The following is a 16615-nucleotide window of genomic DNA, read 5'->3' as shown; positions in this document are numbered from 1 at the left end:
TTTCGTTTTTCGCGTTTTTCTCGGCTCCTGGGCCTCCTAGAGCAAAACGGGCCCGGATTTGCGATCACACCGTTTTTCGTCCATATCTTTGGAAATATCATAGCTAGGACAATTTGGCTGGCACCATTGGATTCGTGAGAGGATTTCCGATTTTTCTAGGGGTCCGCGAATTGTCCACAGTCGTTTTTTTCGTTTTTCGCATTTTTCTCGGCTCCTGGGCCTCTTAGAGCAAATCGGGCCCTGATTTGGGATCACACCGTTTTTAGCCCATATCTTTGGAAATATCATAGCGAGAACACTTTGGCCACCGCCATTGGATTCGTGAGACGATTTCCGATTTTTCTAAGGGTCCGGGACTTTTCTAAAGGCAATTTTTTCGTTTTTCGCGTTTTTCTCGGCTCCTGGGCCTCCTAGAGCAAAACGGGCCCGGATTTGGGATCACACGGTTTTTCGTCCCTATCTTTGGAAATATCACAGCTAGGACAATTTGGCTGGCGCCATTGGATTCGCAATACGATTTCCGATTTTTCTACGGGTCCGGGAATTTTCTAAAGTCGATTTGTTCGTTTTTCGCGTTTTTCTCGGCTCCTGGGCCTCCTAGAGCAAAACGGGCCCGGATTTGGGATCACCCCTTTTTTCGTCCATATCTTTGGAAATATCATAGCTAGGACAATTTGGCTGGCGCCATTGGATTCGTGAGAGGATTTCTGATTTTTCTAGGGGTCCGGGAATTTTCTAAAGTCGATTTTTTGGTTTTTCGCGTTTTTCTCGGCTCCTGGGCCTCCTAGAGCCAAACGGGCCCGGATTTGGGATCACACCGTTCTTCGCCCATATCTTTGGAAATATCATAGCTAGGGCTATTTGGCTACCGCCATTGGATTCGTGAGACGATTTCCGATTTTTCTAAGGGTCCGGGACTTTTCTAAAGTCGATTTTTTCGTTTTTCGCGTTTTTCTCGGCTCCCGGGCCTCCTAGAGCAAAACGGGCCCGGATTTGGGATCACACGGTTTTTCGTCCCTATCTTTGGAAATATCACAGCTAAGACAATTTGGCTGGCGCCATTGGATTCGCAATACGATTTCCGATTTTTCTAGGGGTCCGGGAATTTTCTAAAGTCGATTTTTTCGTTTTTCGCGTTTTTCTGGGCTCCTATGCCTCCTAGGGCGAAAAGGGTCTGGTTTTGGAGCCCACCGTTTTACTTCCATATCTTTGGAAATATACTAGTCACCCGTCGAAGCGCATCAGTTCGATTCTTCGGCGCCTGCGCATTAGTCCGATGCCTCTGCGCGTGCTCGTCGGTTCGATTTCTCCGCACCTGCGCATCAGTGCGATTGCTCTCCGCCTGCGCATCAGTCCGGTTCTTCTGCACATGCGCATCAGTGCGACTCCCCTGCGCCTGAGCGTCAGTCCGAGCCTCCTGCTCCTGCGCATCAGTCCGAATCCTCTGCGCCTGCGCATCAATCGGATTTTTCTGCGCATGCCCATCAGTTCGATTGCTCTCCGCCTGCACATCAGTCCAACTCCTGTGGCTCCTAGAGCAAAAAAGGCCCGGATTTGGGATCACACCGTTTTCCGTCGATATCTTTGGAACTATAATATCTAGGGTAATTTGTTCGGCGCTATTGGATTCGCGAGACGATTTCCGATTTTTCTAGGGGTCCGGGAATTTTCTAAAGTCGATTTTTTCGTTTTGTGCGTTTTTCTCGGCTCCTGGCCCTCCTAGAGCCCAACGGGCCCGGATTTGGGATCACACCGTTCTTCGCCCATAACTTGGGAAATATCATAGCTAGGGCAATTTGGCTGGCGCCATTGGATTCGTGAGACGATTTCCGATTTTTCTAGGGGTCCGCGAATTTTCCACAGTCGTTTTTTTCGTTTTTCGGCTCCTGGGCCTCTTAGAGCAAAACGGGCCCGGATTTGGGATCACACCGTTTTTCGTCCATATCTTTGGAAATATCATAGCTAGGACAATTTGGCTGGCACCACTGGATTCGTGAGAGGATTTCCGATTTTTCTAGGGGTCCGCGAATTGTCCACAGTCGTTTTTTTCGTTTTTCGCATTTTTCTCGGCTCCTGGGCCTCTTAGAGCTAAACGGGCCCTGATTTGGGATCACACCGTTTTTAGCCCATATCTTTGGAAATATCATAGCGAGAACACTTTGGCTACCGCCATTGGATTCGTGAGACGATTTCCGATTTTTCTAAGGGTCCGGGACTTTTCTAAAGTCGATTTTTTCGTTTTTTGCGTTTTTCTCGGCTCCTGGCCCTCCTATAGCAAAACGCGGCCGGATTTGGGATCACACCGTTTTCCGTCGATATCTTTGGAACTATAATATCTAGGGTAATTTGTTCGGCGCTATTGGATTCGCGAGACGATTTCCGATTTTTCTAGGGGTCCGGGAATTTTCTAAAGTCGATTTTTTCGTTTTTTGCGTTTTTCTCGGCTCCTGGCCCTCCTATAGCAAAACGCGGCCGGATTTGGGATCACACCGTTTTCCCCCATATCTTTGGAAATATCACAGCTAGGACCATTTGGCTGGCGCCATTGGATTCGCGATACGATTTCCGATTTTTCTAGGGGTCCGGGAATTTTCTAAAGTCGATTTTTTCGTATTTCGCGTTTTTCTCGGCTCCTGGCCCTCCTAGAGCCCAACGGGCCCGGATTTGGGATCACACCGTTCTTCGCCCATAACTTGGGAAATATCATAGCTAGGGCAATTTGGCTGGCGCCATTGGATTCGTGAGACGATTTCCGATTTTTCTAGGGGTCCGCGAATTTTCCACAGTCGTTTTTTTCGTTTTTCGGCTCCTGGGCCTCTTAGAGCAAAACGGGCCCGGATTTGGGATCACACCGTTTTTCGTCCATATCTTTGGAAATATCATAGCTAGGACAATTTGGCTGGCACCACTGGATTCGTGAGAGGATTTCCGATTTTTCTAGGGGTCCGCGAATTGTCCACAGTCGTTTTTTTCGTTTTTCGCATTTTTCTCGGCTCCTGGGCCTCTTAGAGCTAAACGGGCCCTGATTTGGGATCACACCGTTTTTAGCCCATATCTTTGGAAATATCATAGCGAGAACACTTTGGCTACCGCCATTGGATTCGTGAGACGATTTCCGATTTTTCTAAGGGTCCGGGACTTTTCTAAAGTCGATTTTTTCGTTTTTCGCGTTTTTCTCGGCTCCTGGGCCTCCTAGAGCAAAACGGGCCCGGATTTGGGATCACACGGTTTTTCGTCCCTATCTTTGGAAATATCACAGCTAGGACAATTTGGCTGGCGCCATTGGATTCGCAATACGATTTCCGATTTTTCTAGGGGTCCGGGAATTTTCTAAAGTCGATTTTTTCGTTTTTCGCGTTTTTCTCGGCTCCTGGGCCTCCTAGAGCAAAACGGGCCCGGATTTGGGATCACACCATTTTTCGTCCATATCTTTGGAAATATCATAGCTAGGACAATTTGGCTGGCGCCCTTGGATTCGTGAGAGGATTTCCGATGTTTCTAGGGGTCCGGGAATTTTCTAAAGTAGATTTTTTCGTTTTTTGCGTTTTTCTCTGCTCCTGGCCCTCCTAGAGGAAAACGGGCCCGGATTTGGGATCACACGGTTTTTCGTCCCTATCTTTGGAAATATCACAGCTAGGACAATTTGGCTGGCGCCATTGGATTCGCAATACGATTTCCGATTTTTCTAGGGGTCCGGGAATTTTCTAAAGTCGATTTTTTCGTTTTTCGCGTTTTTCTCGGCTCCTGGGCCTCCTAGAGCAAAACGGGCCCGGATTTGGGATCACACCGTTTTTCGTCCATATCTTTGGAAATATCATAGCTAGGACAATTTGGCTGGCGCCATTGGATTCGCAATACGATTTCCGATTTTTCTAGGGGTCCGGGAATTTTCTAAAGTCGATTTTTTCGTTTTTCGCGTTTTTCTCGGCTCCTGGGCCTCCTAGAGCAAAACGGGCCCGGATTTGGGATCACACCGTTTTTCGTCCATATCTTTGGAAATATCATAGCTAGGACAATTTGGCTGGCACCATTGGATTCGTGAGAGGATTTCCGATTTTTCTAGGGGTCCGCGAATTGTCCACAGTCGTTTTTTTCGTTTTTCGCATTTTTCTCGGCTCCTGGGCCTCTTAGAGCAAAACGGGCCCTGATTTGGGATCACACCGTTTTTAGCCCATATCTTTGGAAATATCATAGCGAGAACACTTTGGCCACCGCCATTGGATTCGTGAGACGATTTCCGATTTTTCTAAGGGTCCGGGACTTTTCTAAAGGCGATTTTTTCGTTTTTCGCGTTTTTCTCGGCTCCTGGGCCTCCTAGAGCAAAACGGGCCCGGATTTGGGATCACACGGTTTTTCGTCCCTATCTTTGGAAATATCACAGCTAGGACAATTTGGCTGGCGCCATTGGATTCGCAATACGATTTCCGATTTTTCTACGGGTCCGGGAATTTTCTAAAGTCGATTTGTTCGTTTTTCGCGTTTTTCTCGGCTCCTGGGCCTCCTAGAGCAAAACGGGCCCGGATTTGGGATCACACCGTTTTTCGTCCATATCTTTGGAAATATCATAGCTAGGACAATTTGGCTGGCGCCATTGGATTCGTGAGAGGATTTCTGATTTTTCTAGGGGTCCGGGAATTTTCTAAAGTCGATTTTTTGGTTTTTCGCGTTTTTCTCGGCTCCTGGGCCTCCTAGAGCCAAACGGGCCCGGATTTGGGATCGCACCGTTCTTCGCCCATATCTTTGGAAATATCATAGCTAGGGCTATTTGGCTACCGCCATTGGATTCGTGAGACGATTTCCGATTTTTCTAAGGGTCCGGGACTTTTCTAAAGTCGATTTTTTCGTTTTTCGCGTTTTTCTCGGCTCCTGGGCCTCCTAGAGCAAAACGGGCCCGGATTTGGGATCACACCGTTTTACGTCCATATCTTCGGAAATATCATAGCTAGGACAATTTGGCTGGCGCCATTGGATTCGTGAGACGATTTCCAATTTTTCTAGGGGTCCGGGAATTTTCTAAAGTCGATTTTTTCGTTTTTCGCGTTTTTCTCGGCTCCCGGGCCTCCTAGAGCAAAACGGGCCCGGATTTGGGATCACACGGTTTTTCGTCCCTATCTTTGGAAATATCACAGCTAAGACAATTTGGCTGGCGCCATTGGATTCGCAATACGATTTCCGATTTTTCTAGGGGTCCGGGAATTTTCTAAAGTCGATTTTTTCGTTTTTCGCGTTTTTCTGGGCTCCTATGCCTCCTAGGGCGAAAAGGGTCTGGTTTTGGAGCCCACCGTTTTACTTCCATATCTTTGGAAATATACTAGTCACCCGTCGAAGCGCATCAGTTCGATTCTTCGGCGCCTGCGCATTAGTCCGATGCCTCTGCGCGTGCTCGTCGGTTCGATTTCTCCGCACCTGCGCATCAGTGCGATTGCTCTCCGCCTGCGCATCAGTCCGGTTCTTCTGCACATGCGCATCAGTGCGACTCCCCTGCGCCTGAGCGTCAGTCCGAGCCTCCTGCTCCTGCGCATCAGTCCGAATCCTCTGCGCCTGCGCATCAATCGGATTTTTCTGCGCATGCCCATCAGTTCGATTGCTCTCCGCCTGCACATCAGTCCAACTCCTGTGGCTCCTAGAGCAAAAAAGGCCCGGATTTGGGATCACACCGTTTTCCGTCGATATCTTTGGAACTATAATATCTAGGGTAATTTGTTCGGCGCTATTGGATTCGCGAGACGATTTCCGATTTTTCTAGGGGTCCGGGAATTTTCTAAAGTCGATTTGTTCGTTTTTTGCGTTTTTCTCGGCTCCTGGCCCTCCTATAGCAAAACGCGGCCGGATTTGGGATCACACCGTTTTCCCCCATATCTTTGGAAATATCACAGCTAGGACCATTTGGCTGGCGCCATTGGATTCGCGATACGATTTCCGATTTTTCTAGGGGTCCGGGAATTTTCTAAAGTCGATTTTTTCGTATTTCGCGTTTTTCTCGGCTCCTGGCCCTCCTAGAGCCCAACGGGCCCGGATTTGGGATCACACCGTTCTTCGCCCATAACTTGGGAAATATCATAGCTAGGGCAATTTGGCTGGCGCCATTGGATTCGTGAGACGATTTCCGATTTTTCTAGGGGTCCGGGAATTTTCTAAAGTCGATTTTTTCGTTTTTCGCGTTTTTCTCGGCTCCTGGGCCTCCTAGAGCAAAACGGGCCCGGATTTGGGATCACACCGTTTTTCGTCCATATCTTTGGAAATATCATAGCTAGGACAATTTGGCTGGCACCATTGGATTCGTGAGAGGATTTCCGATTTTTCTAGGGGTCCGCGAATTGTCCACAGTCGTTTTTTTCGTTTTTCGCATTTTTCTCGGCTCCTGGGCCTCTTAGAGCAAAACGGGCCCTGATTTGGGATCACACCGTTTTTAGCCCATATCTTTGGAAATATCATAGCGAGAACACTTTGGCCACCGCCATTGGATTCGTGAGACGATTTCCGATTTTTCTAAGGGTCCGGGACTTTTCTAAAGGCGATTTTTTCGTTTTTCGCGTTTTTCTCGGCTCCTGGGCCTCCTAGAGCAAAACGGGCCCGGATTTGGGATCACACGGTTTTTCGTCCCTATCTTTGGAAATATCACAGCTAGGACAATTTGGCTGGCGCCATTGGATTCGCAATACGATTTCCGATTTTTCTACGGGTCCGGGAATTTTCTAAAGTCGATTTGTTCGTTTTTCGCGTTTTTCTCGGCTCCTGGGCCTCCTAGAGCAAAACGGGCCCGGATTTGGGATCACACCGTTTTTCGTCCATATCTTTGGAAATATCATAGCTAGGACAATTTGGCTGGCGCCATTGGATTCGTGAGAGGATTTCTGATTTTTCTAGGGGTCCGGGAATTTTCTAAAGTCGATTTTTTGGTTTTTCGCGTTTTTCTCGGCTCCTGGGCCTCCTAGAGCCAAACGGGCCCGGATTTGGGATCGCACCGTTCTTCGCCCATATCTTTGGAAATATCATAGCTAGGGCTATTTGGCTACCGCCATTGGATTCGTGAGACGATTTCCGATTTTTCTAAGGGTCCGGGACTTTTCTAAAGTCGATTTTTTCGTTTTTCGCGTTTTTCTCGGCTCCTGGGCCTCCTAGAGCAAAACGGGCCCGGATTTGGGATCACACCGTTTTACGTCCATATCTTCGGAAATATCATAGCTAGGACAATTTGGCTGGCGCCATTGGATTCGTGAGACGATTTCCAATTTTTCTAGGGGTCCGGGAATTTTCTAAAGTCGATTTTTTCGTTTTTCGCGTTTTTCTCGGCTCCCGGGCCTCCTAGAGCAAAACGGGCCCGGATTTGGGATCACACGGTTTTTCGTCCCTATCTTTGGAAATATCACAGCTAAGACAATTTGGCTGGCGCCATTGGATTCGCAATACGATTTCCGATTTTTCTAGGGGTCCGGGAATTTTCTAAAGTCGATTTTTTCGTTTTTCGCGTTTTTCTGGGCTCCTATGCCCCCCAGGGCGAAAAGGGTCTGGTTTTGGAGCCCACCGTTTTACTTCCATATCTTTGGAAATATACTAGTCACCCGTCGAAGCGCATCAGTTCGATTCTTCGGCGCCTGCGCATTAGTCCGATGCCTCTGCGCGTGCTCGTCGGTTCGATTTCTCCGCACCTGCGCATCAGTGCGATTGCTCTCCGCCTGCGCATCAGTCCGGTTCTTCTGCACATGCGCATCAGTGCGACTCCCCTGCGCCTGAGCGTCAGTCCGAGCCTCCTGCTCCTGCGCATCAGTCCGAATCCTCTGCGCCTGCGCATCAATCGGATTTTTCTGCGCATGCCCATCAGTTCGATTGCTCTCCGCCTGCACATCAGTCCAACTCCTGTGGCTCCTAGAGCAAAAAAGGCCCGGATTTGGGATCACACCGTTTTCCGTCGATATCTTTGGAACTATAATATCTAGGGTAATTTGTTCGGCGCTATTGGATTCGCGAGACGATTTCCGATTTTTCTAGGGGTCCGGGAATTTTCTAAAGTCGATTTTTTCGTTTTTTGCGTTTTTCTCGGCTCCTGGCCCTCCTATAGCAAAACGCGGCCGGATTTGGGATCACACCGTTTTCCCCCATATCTTTGGAAATATCACAGCTAGGACCATTTGGCTGGCGCCATTGGATTCGCGATACGATTTCCGATTTTTCTAGGGGTCCGGGAATTTTCTAAAGTCGATTTTTTCGTATTTCGCGTTTTTCTCGGCTCCTGGCCCTCCTAGAGCCCAACGGGCCCGGATTTGGGATCACACCGTTCTTCGCCCATAACTTGGGAAATATCATAGCTAGGGCAATTTGGCTGGCGCCATTGGATTCGTGAGACGATTTCCGATTTTTCTAGGGGTCCGCGAATTTTCCACAGTCGTTTTTTTCGTTTTTCGGCTCCTGGGCCTCTTAGAGCAAAACGGGCCCGGATTTGGGATCACACCGTTTTTCGTCCATATCTTTGGAAATATCATAGCTAGGACAATTTGGCTGGCACCACTGGATTCGTGAGAGGATTTCCGATTTTTCTAGGGGTCCGCGAATTGTCCACAGTCGTTTTTTTCGTTTTTCGCATTTTTCTCGGCTCCTGGGCCTCTTAGAGCTAAACGGGCCCTGATTTGGGATCACACCGTTTTTAGCCCATATCTTTGGAAATATCATAGCGAGAACACTTTGGCTACCGCCATTGGATTCGTGAGACGATTTCCGATTTTTCTAAGGGTCCGGGACTTTTCTAAAGTCGATTTTTTCGTTTTTTGCGTTTTTCTCGGCTCCTGGCCCTCCTATAGCAAAACGCGGCCGGATTTGGGATCACACCGTTTTCCGTCGATATCTTTGGAACTATAATATCTAGGGTAATTTGTTCGGCGCTATTGGATTCGCGAGACGATTTCCGATTTTTCTAGGGGTCCGGGAATTTTCTAAAGTCGATTTTTTCGTTTTTTGCGTTTTTCTCGGCTCCTGGCCCTCCTATAGCAAAACGCGGCCGGATTTGGGATCACACCGTTTTCCCCCATATCTTTGGAAATATCACAGCTAGGACCATTTGGCTGGCGCCATTGGATTCGCGATACGATTTCCGATTTTTCTAGGGGTCCGGGAATTTTCTAAAGTCGATTTTTTCGTATTTCGCGTTTTTCTCGGCTCCTGGCCCTCCTAGAGCCCAACGGGCCCGGATTTGGGATCACACCGTTCTTCGCCCATAACTTGGGAAATATCATAGCTAGGGCAATTTGGCTGGCGCCATTGGATTCGTGAGACGATTTCCGATTTTTCTAGGGGTCCGCGAATTTTCCACAGTCGTTTTTTTCGTTTTTCGGCTCCTGGGCCTCTTAGAGCAAAACGGGCCCGGATTTGGGATCACACCGTTTTTCGTCCATATCTTTGGAAATATCATAGCTAGGACAATTTGGCTGGCACCACTGGATTCGTGAGAGGATTTCCGATTTTTCTAGGGGTCCGCGAATTGTCCACAGTCGTTTTTTTCGTTTTTCGCATTTTTCTCGGCTCCTGGGCCTCTTAGAGCTAAACGGGCCCTGATTTGGGATCACACCGTTTTTAGCCCATATCTTTGGAAATATCATAGCGAGAACACTTTGGCTACCGCCATTGGATTCGTGAGACGATTTCCGATTTTTCTAAGGGTCCGGGACTTTTCTAAAGTCGATTTTTTCGTTTTTCGCGTTTTTCTCGGCTCCTGGGCCTCCTAGAGCAAAACGGGCCCGGATTTGGGATCACACGGTTTTTCGTCCCTATCTTTGGAAATATCACAGCTAGGACAATTTGGCTGGCGCCATTGGATTCGCAATACGATTTCCGATTTTTCTAGGGGTCCGGGAATTTTCTAAAGTCGATTTTTTCGTTTTTCGCGTTTTTCTCGGCTCCTGGGCCTCCTAGAGCAAAACGGGCCCGGATTTGGGATCACACCATTTTTCGTCCATATCTTTGGAAATATCATAGCTAGGACAATTTGGCTGGCGCCCTTGGATTCGTGAGAGGATTTCCGATGTTTCTAGGGGTCCGGGAATTTTCTAAAGTAGATTTTTTCGTTTTTTGCGTTTTTCTCTGCTCCTGGCCCTCCTAGAGGAAAACGGGCCCGGATTTGGGATCACACGGTTTTTCGTCCCTATCTTTGGAAATATCACAGCTAGGACAATTTGGCTGGCGCCATTGGATTCGCAATACGATTTCCGATTTTTCTAGGGGTCCGGGAATTTTCTAAAGTCGATTTTTTCGTTTTTCGCGTTTTTCTCGGCTCCTGGGCCTCCTAGAGCAAAACGGGCCCGGATTTGGGATCACACCGTTTTTCGTCCATATCTTTGGAAATATCATAGCTAGGACAATTTGGCTGGCGCCATTGGATTCGCAATACGATTTCCGATTTTTCTAGGGGTCCGGGAATTTTCTAAAGTCGATTTTTTCGTTTTTCGCGTTTTTCTGGGCTCCTATGCCCCCCAGGGCGAAAAGGGTCTGGTTTTGGAGCCCACCGTTTTACTTCCATATCTTTGGAAATATACTAGTCACCCGTCGAAGCGCATCAGTTCGATTCTTCGGCGCCTGCGCATTAGTCCGATGCCTCTGCGCGTGCTCGTCGGTTCGATTTCTCCGCACCTGCGCATCAGTGCGATTGCTCTCCGCCTGCGCATCAGTCCGGTTCTTCTGCACATGCGCATCAGTGCGACTCCCCTGCGCCTGAGCGTCAGTCCGAGCCTCCTGCTCCTGCGCATCAGTCCGAATCCTCTGCGCCTGCGCATCAATCGGATTTTTCTGCGCATGCCCATCAGTTCGATTGCTCTCCGCCTGCACATCAGTCCAACTCCTGTGGCTCCTAGAGCAAAAAAGGCCCGGATTTGGGATCACACCGTTTTCCGTCGATATCTTTGGAACTATAATATCTAGGGTAATTTGTTCGGCGCTATTGGATTCGCGAGACGATTTCCGATTTTTCTAGGGGTCCGGGAATTTTCTAAAGTCGATTTTTTCGTTTTTTGCGTTTTTCTCGGCTCCTGGCCCTCCTATAGCAAAACGCGGCCGGATTTGGGATCACACCGTTTTCCCCCATATCTTTGGAAATATCACAGCTAGGACCATTTGGCTGGCGCCATTGGATTCGCGATACGATTTCCGATTTTTCTAGGGGTCCGGGAATTTTCTAAAGTCGATTTTTTCGTATTTCGCGTTTTTCTCGGCTCCTGGCCCTCCTAGAGCCCAACGGGCCCGGATTTGGGATCACACCGTTCTTCGCCCATAACTTGGGAAATATCATAGCTAGGGCAATTTGGCTGGCGCCATTGGATTCGTGAGACGATTTCCGATTTTTCTAGGGGTCCGCGAATTTTCCACAGTCGTTTTTTTCGTTTTTCGGCTCCTGGGCCTCTTAGAGCAAAACGGGCCCGGATTTGGGATCACACCGTTTTTCGTCCATATCTTTGGAAATATCATAGCTAGGACAATTTGGCTGGCACCACTGGATTCGTGAGAGGATTTCCGATTTTTCTAGGGGTCCGCGAATTGTCCACAGTCGTTTTTTTCGTTTTTCGCATTTTTCTCGGCTCCTGGGCCTCTTAGAGCTAAACGGGCCCTGATTTGGGATCACACCGTTTTTAGCCCATATCTTTGGAAATATCATAGCGAGAACACTTTGGCTACCGCCATTGGATTCGTGAGACGATTTCCGATTTTTCTAAGGGTCCGGGACTTTTCTAAAGTCGATTTTTTCGTTTTTTGCGTTTTTCTCGGCTCCTGGCCCTCCTATAGCAAAACGCGGCCGGATTTGGGATCACACCGTTTTCCGTCGATATCTTTGGAACTATAATATCTAGGGTAATTTGTTCGGCGCTATTGGATTCGCGAGACGATTTCCGATTTTTCTAGGGGTCCGGGAATTTTCTAAAGTCGATTTTTTCGTTTTTTGCGTTTTTCTCGGCTCCTGGCCCTCCTATAGCAAAACGCGGCCGGATTTGGGATCACACCGTTTTCCCCCATATCTTTGGAAATATCACAGCTAGGACCATTTGGCTGGCGCCATTGGATTCGCGATACGATTTCCGATTTTTCTAGGGGTCCGGGAATTTTCTAAAGTCGATTTTTTCGTATTTCGCGTTTTTCTCGGCTCCTGGCCCTCCTAGAGCCCAACGGGCCCGGATTTGGGATCACACCGTTCTTCGCCCATAACTTGGGAAATATCATAGCTAGGGCAATTTGGCTGGCGCCATTGGATTCGTGAGACGATTTCCGATTTTTCTAGGGGTCCGCGAATTTTCCACAGTCGTTTTTTTCGTTTTTCGGCTCCTGGGCCTCTTAGAGCAAAACGGGCCCGGATTTGGGATCACACCGTTTTTCGTCCATATCTTTGGAAATATCATAGCTAGGACAATTTGGCTGGCACCACTGGATTCGTGAGAGGATTTCCGATTTTTCTAGGGGTCCGCGAATTGTCCACAGTCGTTTTTTTCGTTTTTCGCATTTTTCTCGGCTCCTGGGCCTCTTAGAGCTAAACGGGCCCTGATTTGGGATCACACCGTTTTTAGCCCATATCTTTGGAAATATCATAGCGAGAACACTTTGGCTACCGCCATTGGATTCGTGAGACGATTTCCGATTTTTCTAAGGGTCCGGGACTTTTCTAAAGTCGATTTTTTCGTTTTTCGCGTTTTTCTCGGCTCCTGGGCCTCCTAGAGCAAAACGGGCCCGGATTTGGGATCACACGGTTTTTCGTCCCTATCTTTGGAAATATCACAGCTAGGACAATTTGGCTGGCGCCATTGGATTCGCAATACGATTTCCGATTTTTCTAGGGGTCCGGGAATTTTCTAAAGTCGATTTTTTCGTTTTTCGCGTTTTTCTCGGCTCCTGGGCCTCCTAGAGCAAAACGGGCCCGGATTTGGGATCACACCATTTTTCGTCCATATCTTTGGAAATATCATAGCTAGGACAATTTGGCTGGCGCCCTTGGATTCGTGAGAGGATTTCCGATGTTTCTAGGGGTCCGGGAATTTTCTAAAGTAGATTTTTTCGTTTTTTGCGTTTTTCTCTGCTCCTGGCCCTCCTAGAGGAAAACGGGCCCGGATTTGGGATCACACGGTTTTTCGTCCCTATCTTTGGAAATATCACAGCTAGGACAATTTGGCTGGCGCCATTGGATTCGCAATACGATTTCCGATTTTTCTAGGGGTCCGGGAATTTTCTAAAGTCGATTTTTTCGTTTTTCGCGTTTTTCTCGGCTCCTGGGCCTCCTAGAGCAAAACGGGCCCGGATTTGGGATCACACCGTTTTTCGTCCATATCTTTGGAAATATCATAGCTAGGACAATTTGGCTGGCGCCATTGGATTCGCAATACGATTTCCGATTTTTCTAGGGGTCCGGGAATTTTCTAAAGTCGATTTTTTCGTTTTTCGCGTTTTTCTCGGCTCCTGGGCCTCCTAGAGCAAAACGGGCCCGGATTTGGGATCACACCGTTTTTCGTCCATATCTTTGGAAATATCATAGCTAGGACAATTTGGCTGGCACCATTGGATTCGTGAGAGGATTTCCGATTTTTCTAGGGGTCCGCGAATTGTCCACAGTCGTTTTTTTCGTTTTTCGCATTTTTCTCGGCTCCTGGGCCTCTTAGAGCAAAACGGGCCCTGATTTGGGATCACACCGTTTTTAGCCCATATCTTTGGAAATATCATAGCGAGAACACTTTGGCCACCGCCATTGGATTCGTGAGACGATTTCCGATTTTTCTAAGGGTCCGGGACTTTTCTAAAGGCGATTTTTTCGTTTTTCGCGTTTTTCTCGGCTCCTGGGCCTCCTAGAGCAAAACGGGCCCGGATTTGGGATCACACGGTTTTTCGTCCCTATCTTTGGAAATATCACAGCTAGGACAATTTGGCTGGCGCCATTGGATTCGCAATACGATTTCCGATTTTTCTACGGGTCCGGGAATTTTCTAAAGTCGATTTGTTCGTTTTTCGCGTTTTTCTCGGCTCCTGGGCCTCCTAGAGCAAAACGGGCCCGGATTTGGGATCACACCGTTTTTCGTCCATATCTTTGGAAATATCATAGCTAGGACAATTTGGCTGGCGCCATTGGATTCGTGAGAGGATTTCTGATTTTTCTAGGGGTCCGGGAATTTTCTAAAGTCGATTTTTTGGTTTTTCGCGTTTTTCTCGGCTCCTGGGCCTCCTAGAGCCAAACGGGCCCGGATTTGGGATCGCACCGTTCTTCGCCCATATCTTTGGAAATATCATAGCTAGGGCTATTTGGCTACCGCCATTGGATTCGTGAGACGATTTCCGATTTTTCTAAGGGTCCGGGACTTTTCTAAAGTCGATTTTTTCGTTTTTCGCGTTTTTCTCGGCTCCTGGGCCTCCTAGAGCAAAACGGGCCCGGATTTGGGATCACACCGTTTTACGTCCATATCTTCGGAAATATCATAGCTAGGACAATTTGGCTGGCGCCATTGGATTCGTGAGACGATTTCCAATTTTTCTAGGGGTCCGGGAATTTTCTAAAGTCGATTTTTTCGTTTTTCGCGTTTTTCTCGGCTCCCGGGCCTCCTAGAGCAAAACGGGCCCGGATTTGGGATCACACGGTTTTTCGTCCCTATCTTTGGAAATATCACAGCTAAGACAATTTGGCTGGCGCCATTGGATTCGCAATACGATTTCCGATTTTTCTAGGGGTCCGGGAATTTTCTAAAGTCGATTTTTTCGTTTTTCGCGTTTTTCTGGGCTCCTATGCCTCCTAGGGCGAAAAGGGTCTGGTTTTGGAGCCCACCGTTTTACTTCCATATCTTTGGAAATATACTAGTCACCCGTCGAAGCGCATCAGTTCGATTCTTCGGCGCCTGCGCATTAGTCCGATGCCTCTGCGCGTGCTCGTCGGTTCGATTTCTCCGCACCTGCGCATCAGTGCGATTGCTCTCCGCCTGCGCATCAGTCCGGTTCTTCTGCACATGCGCATCAGTGCGACTCCCCTGCGCCTGAGCGTCAGTCCGAGCCTCCTGCTCCTGCGCATCAGTCCGAATCCTCTGCGCCTGCGCATCAATCGGATTTTTCTGCGCATGCCCATCAGTTCGATTGCTCTCCGCCTGCACATCAGTCCAACTCCTGTGGCTCCTAGAGCAAAAAAGGCCCGGATTTGGGATCACACCGTTTTCCGTCGATATCTTTGGAACTATAATATCTAGGGTAATTTGTTCGGCGCTATTGGATTCGCGAGACGATTTCCGATTTTTCTAGGGGTCCGGGAATTTTCTAAAGTCGATTTGTTCGTTTTTTGCGTTTTTCTCGGCTCCTGGCCCTCCTATAGCAAAACGCGGCCGGATTTGGGATCACACCGTTTTCCCCCATATCTTTGGAAATATCACAGCTAGGACCATTTGGCTGGCGCCATTGGATTCGCGATACGATTTCCGATTTTTCTAGGGGTCCGGGAATTTTCTAAAGTCGATTTTTTCGTATTTCGCGTTTTTCTCGGCTCCTGGCCCTCCTAGAGCCCAACGGGCCCGGATTTGGGATCACACCGTTCTTCGCCCATAACTTGGGAAATATCATAGCTAGGGCAATTTGGCTGGCGCCATTGGATTCGTGAGACGATTTCCGATTTTTCTAGGGGTCCGGGAATTTTCTAAAGTCGATTTTTTCGTTTTTCGCGTTTTTCTCGGCTCCTGGGCCTCCTAGAGCAAAACGGGCCCGGATTTGGGATCACACCGTTTTTCGTCCATATCTTTGGAAATATCATAGCTAGGACAATTTGGCTGGCACCATTGGATTCGTGAGAGGATTTCCGATTTTTCTAGGGGTCCGCGAATTGTCCACAGTCGTTTTTTTCGTTTTTCGCATTTTTCTCGGCTCCTGGGCCTCTTAGAGCAAAACGGGCCCTGATTTGGGATCACACCGTTTTTAGCCCATATCTTTGGAAATATCATAGCGAGAACACTTTGGCCACCGCCATTGGATTCGTGAGACGATTTCCGATTTTTCTAAGGGTCCGGGACTTTTCTAAAGGCGATTTTTTCGTTTTTCGCGTTTTTCTCGGCTCCTGGGCCTCCTAGAGCAAAACGGGCCCGGATTTGGGATCACACGGTTTTTCGTCCCTATCTTTGGAAATATCACAGCTAGGACAATTTGGCTGGCGCCATTGGATTCGCAATACGATTTCCGATTTTTCTACGGGTCCGGGAATTTTCTAAAGTCGATTTGTTCGTTTTTCGCGTTTTTCTCGGCTCCTGGGCCTCCTAGAGCAAAACGGGCCCGGATTTGGGATCACACCGTTTTTCGTCCATATCTTTGGAAATATCATAGCTAGGACAATTTGGCTGGCGCCATTGGATTCGTGAGAGGATTTCTGATTTTTCTAGGGGTCCGGGAATTTTCTAAAGTCGATTTTTTGGTTTTTCGCGTTTTTCTCGGCTCCTGGGCCTCCTAGAGCCAAACGGGCCCGGATTTGGGATCGCACCGTTCTTCGCCCATATCTTTGGAAATATCATAGCTAGGGCTATTTGGCTACCGCCATTGGATTCGTGAGACGATTTCCGATTTTTCTAAGGGTCCGGGACTTTTCTAAAGTCGATTTTTTCGTTTTTCGCGTTTTTCTCGGCTCCTGGGCCTCCTAGAGCAA

This window comes from Diachasmimorpha longicaudata, chromosome 1 (genome assembly GCF_034640455.1).
Source record: "Diachasmimorpha longicaudata isolate KC_UGA_2023 chromosome 1, iyDiaLong2, whole genome shotgun sequence".
Lineage (NCBI taxonomy): Eukaryota > Metazoa > Arthropoda > Insecta > Hymenoptera > Braconidae > Diachasmimorpha > Diachasmimorpha longicaudata.
This window is presented reverse-complemented; position numbering follows the sequence as displayed.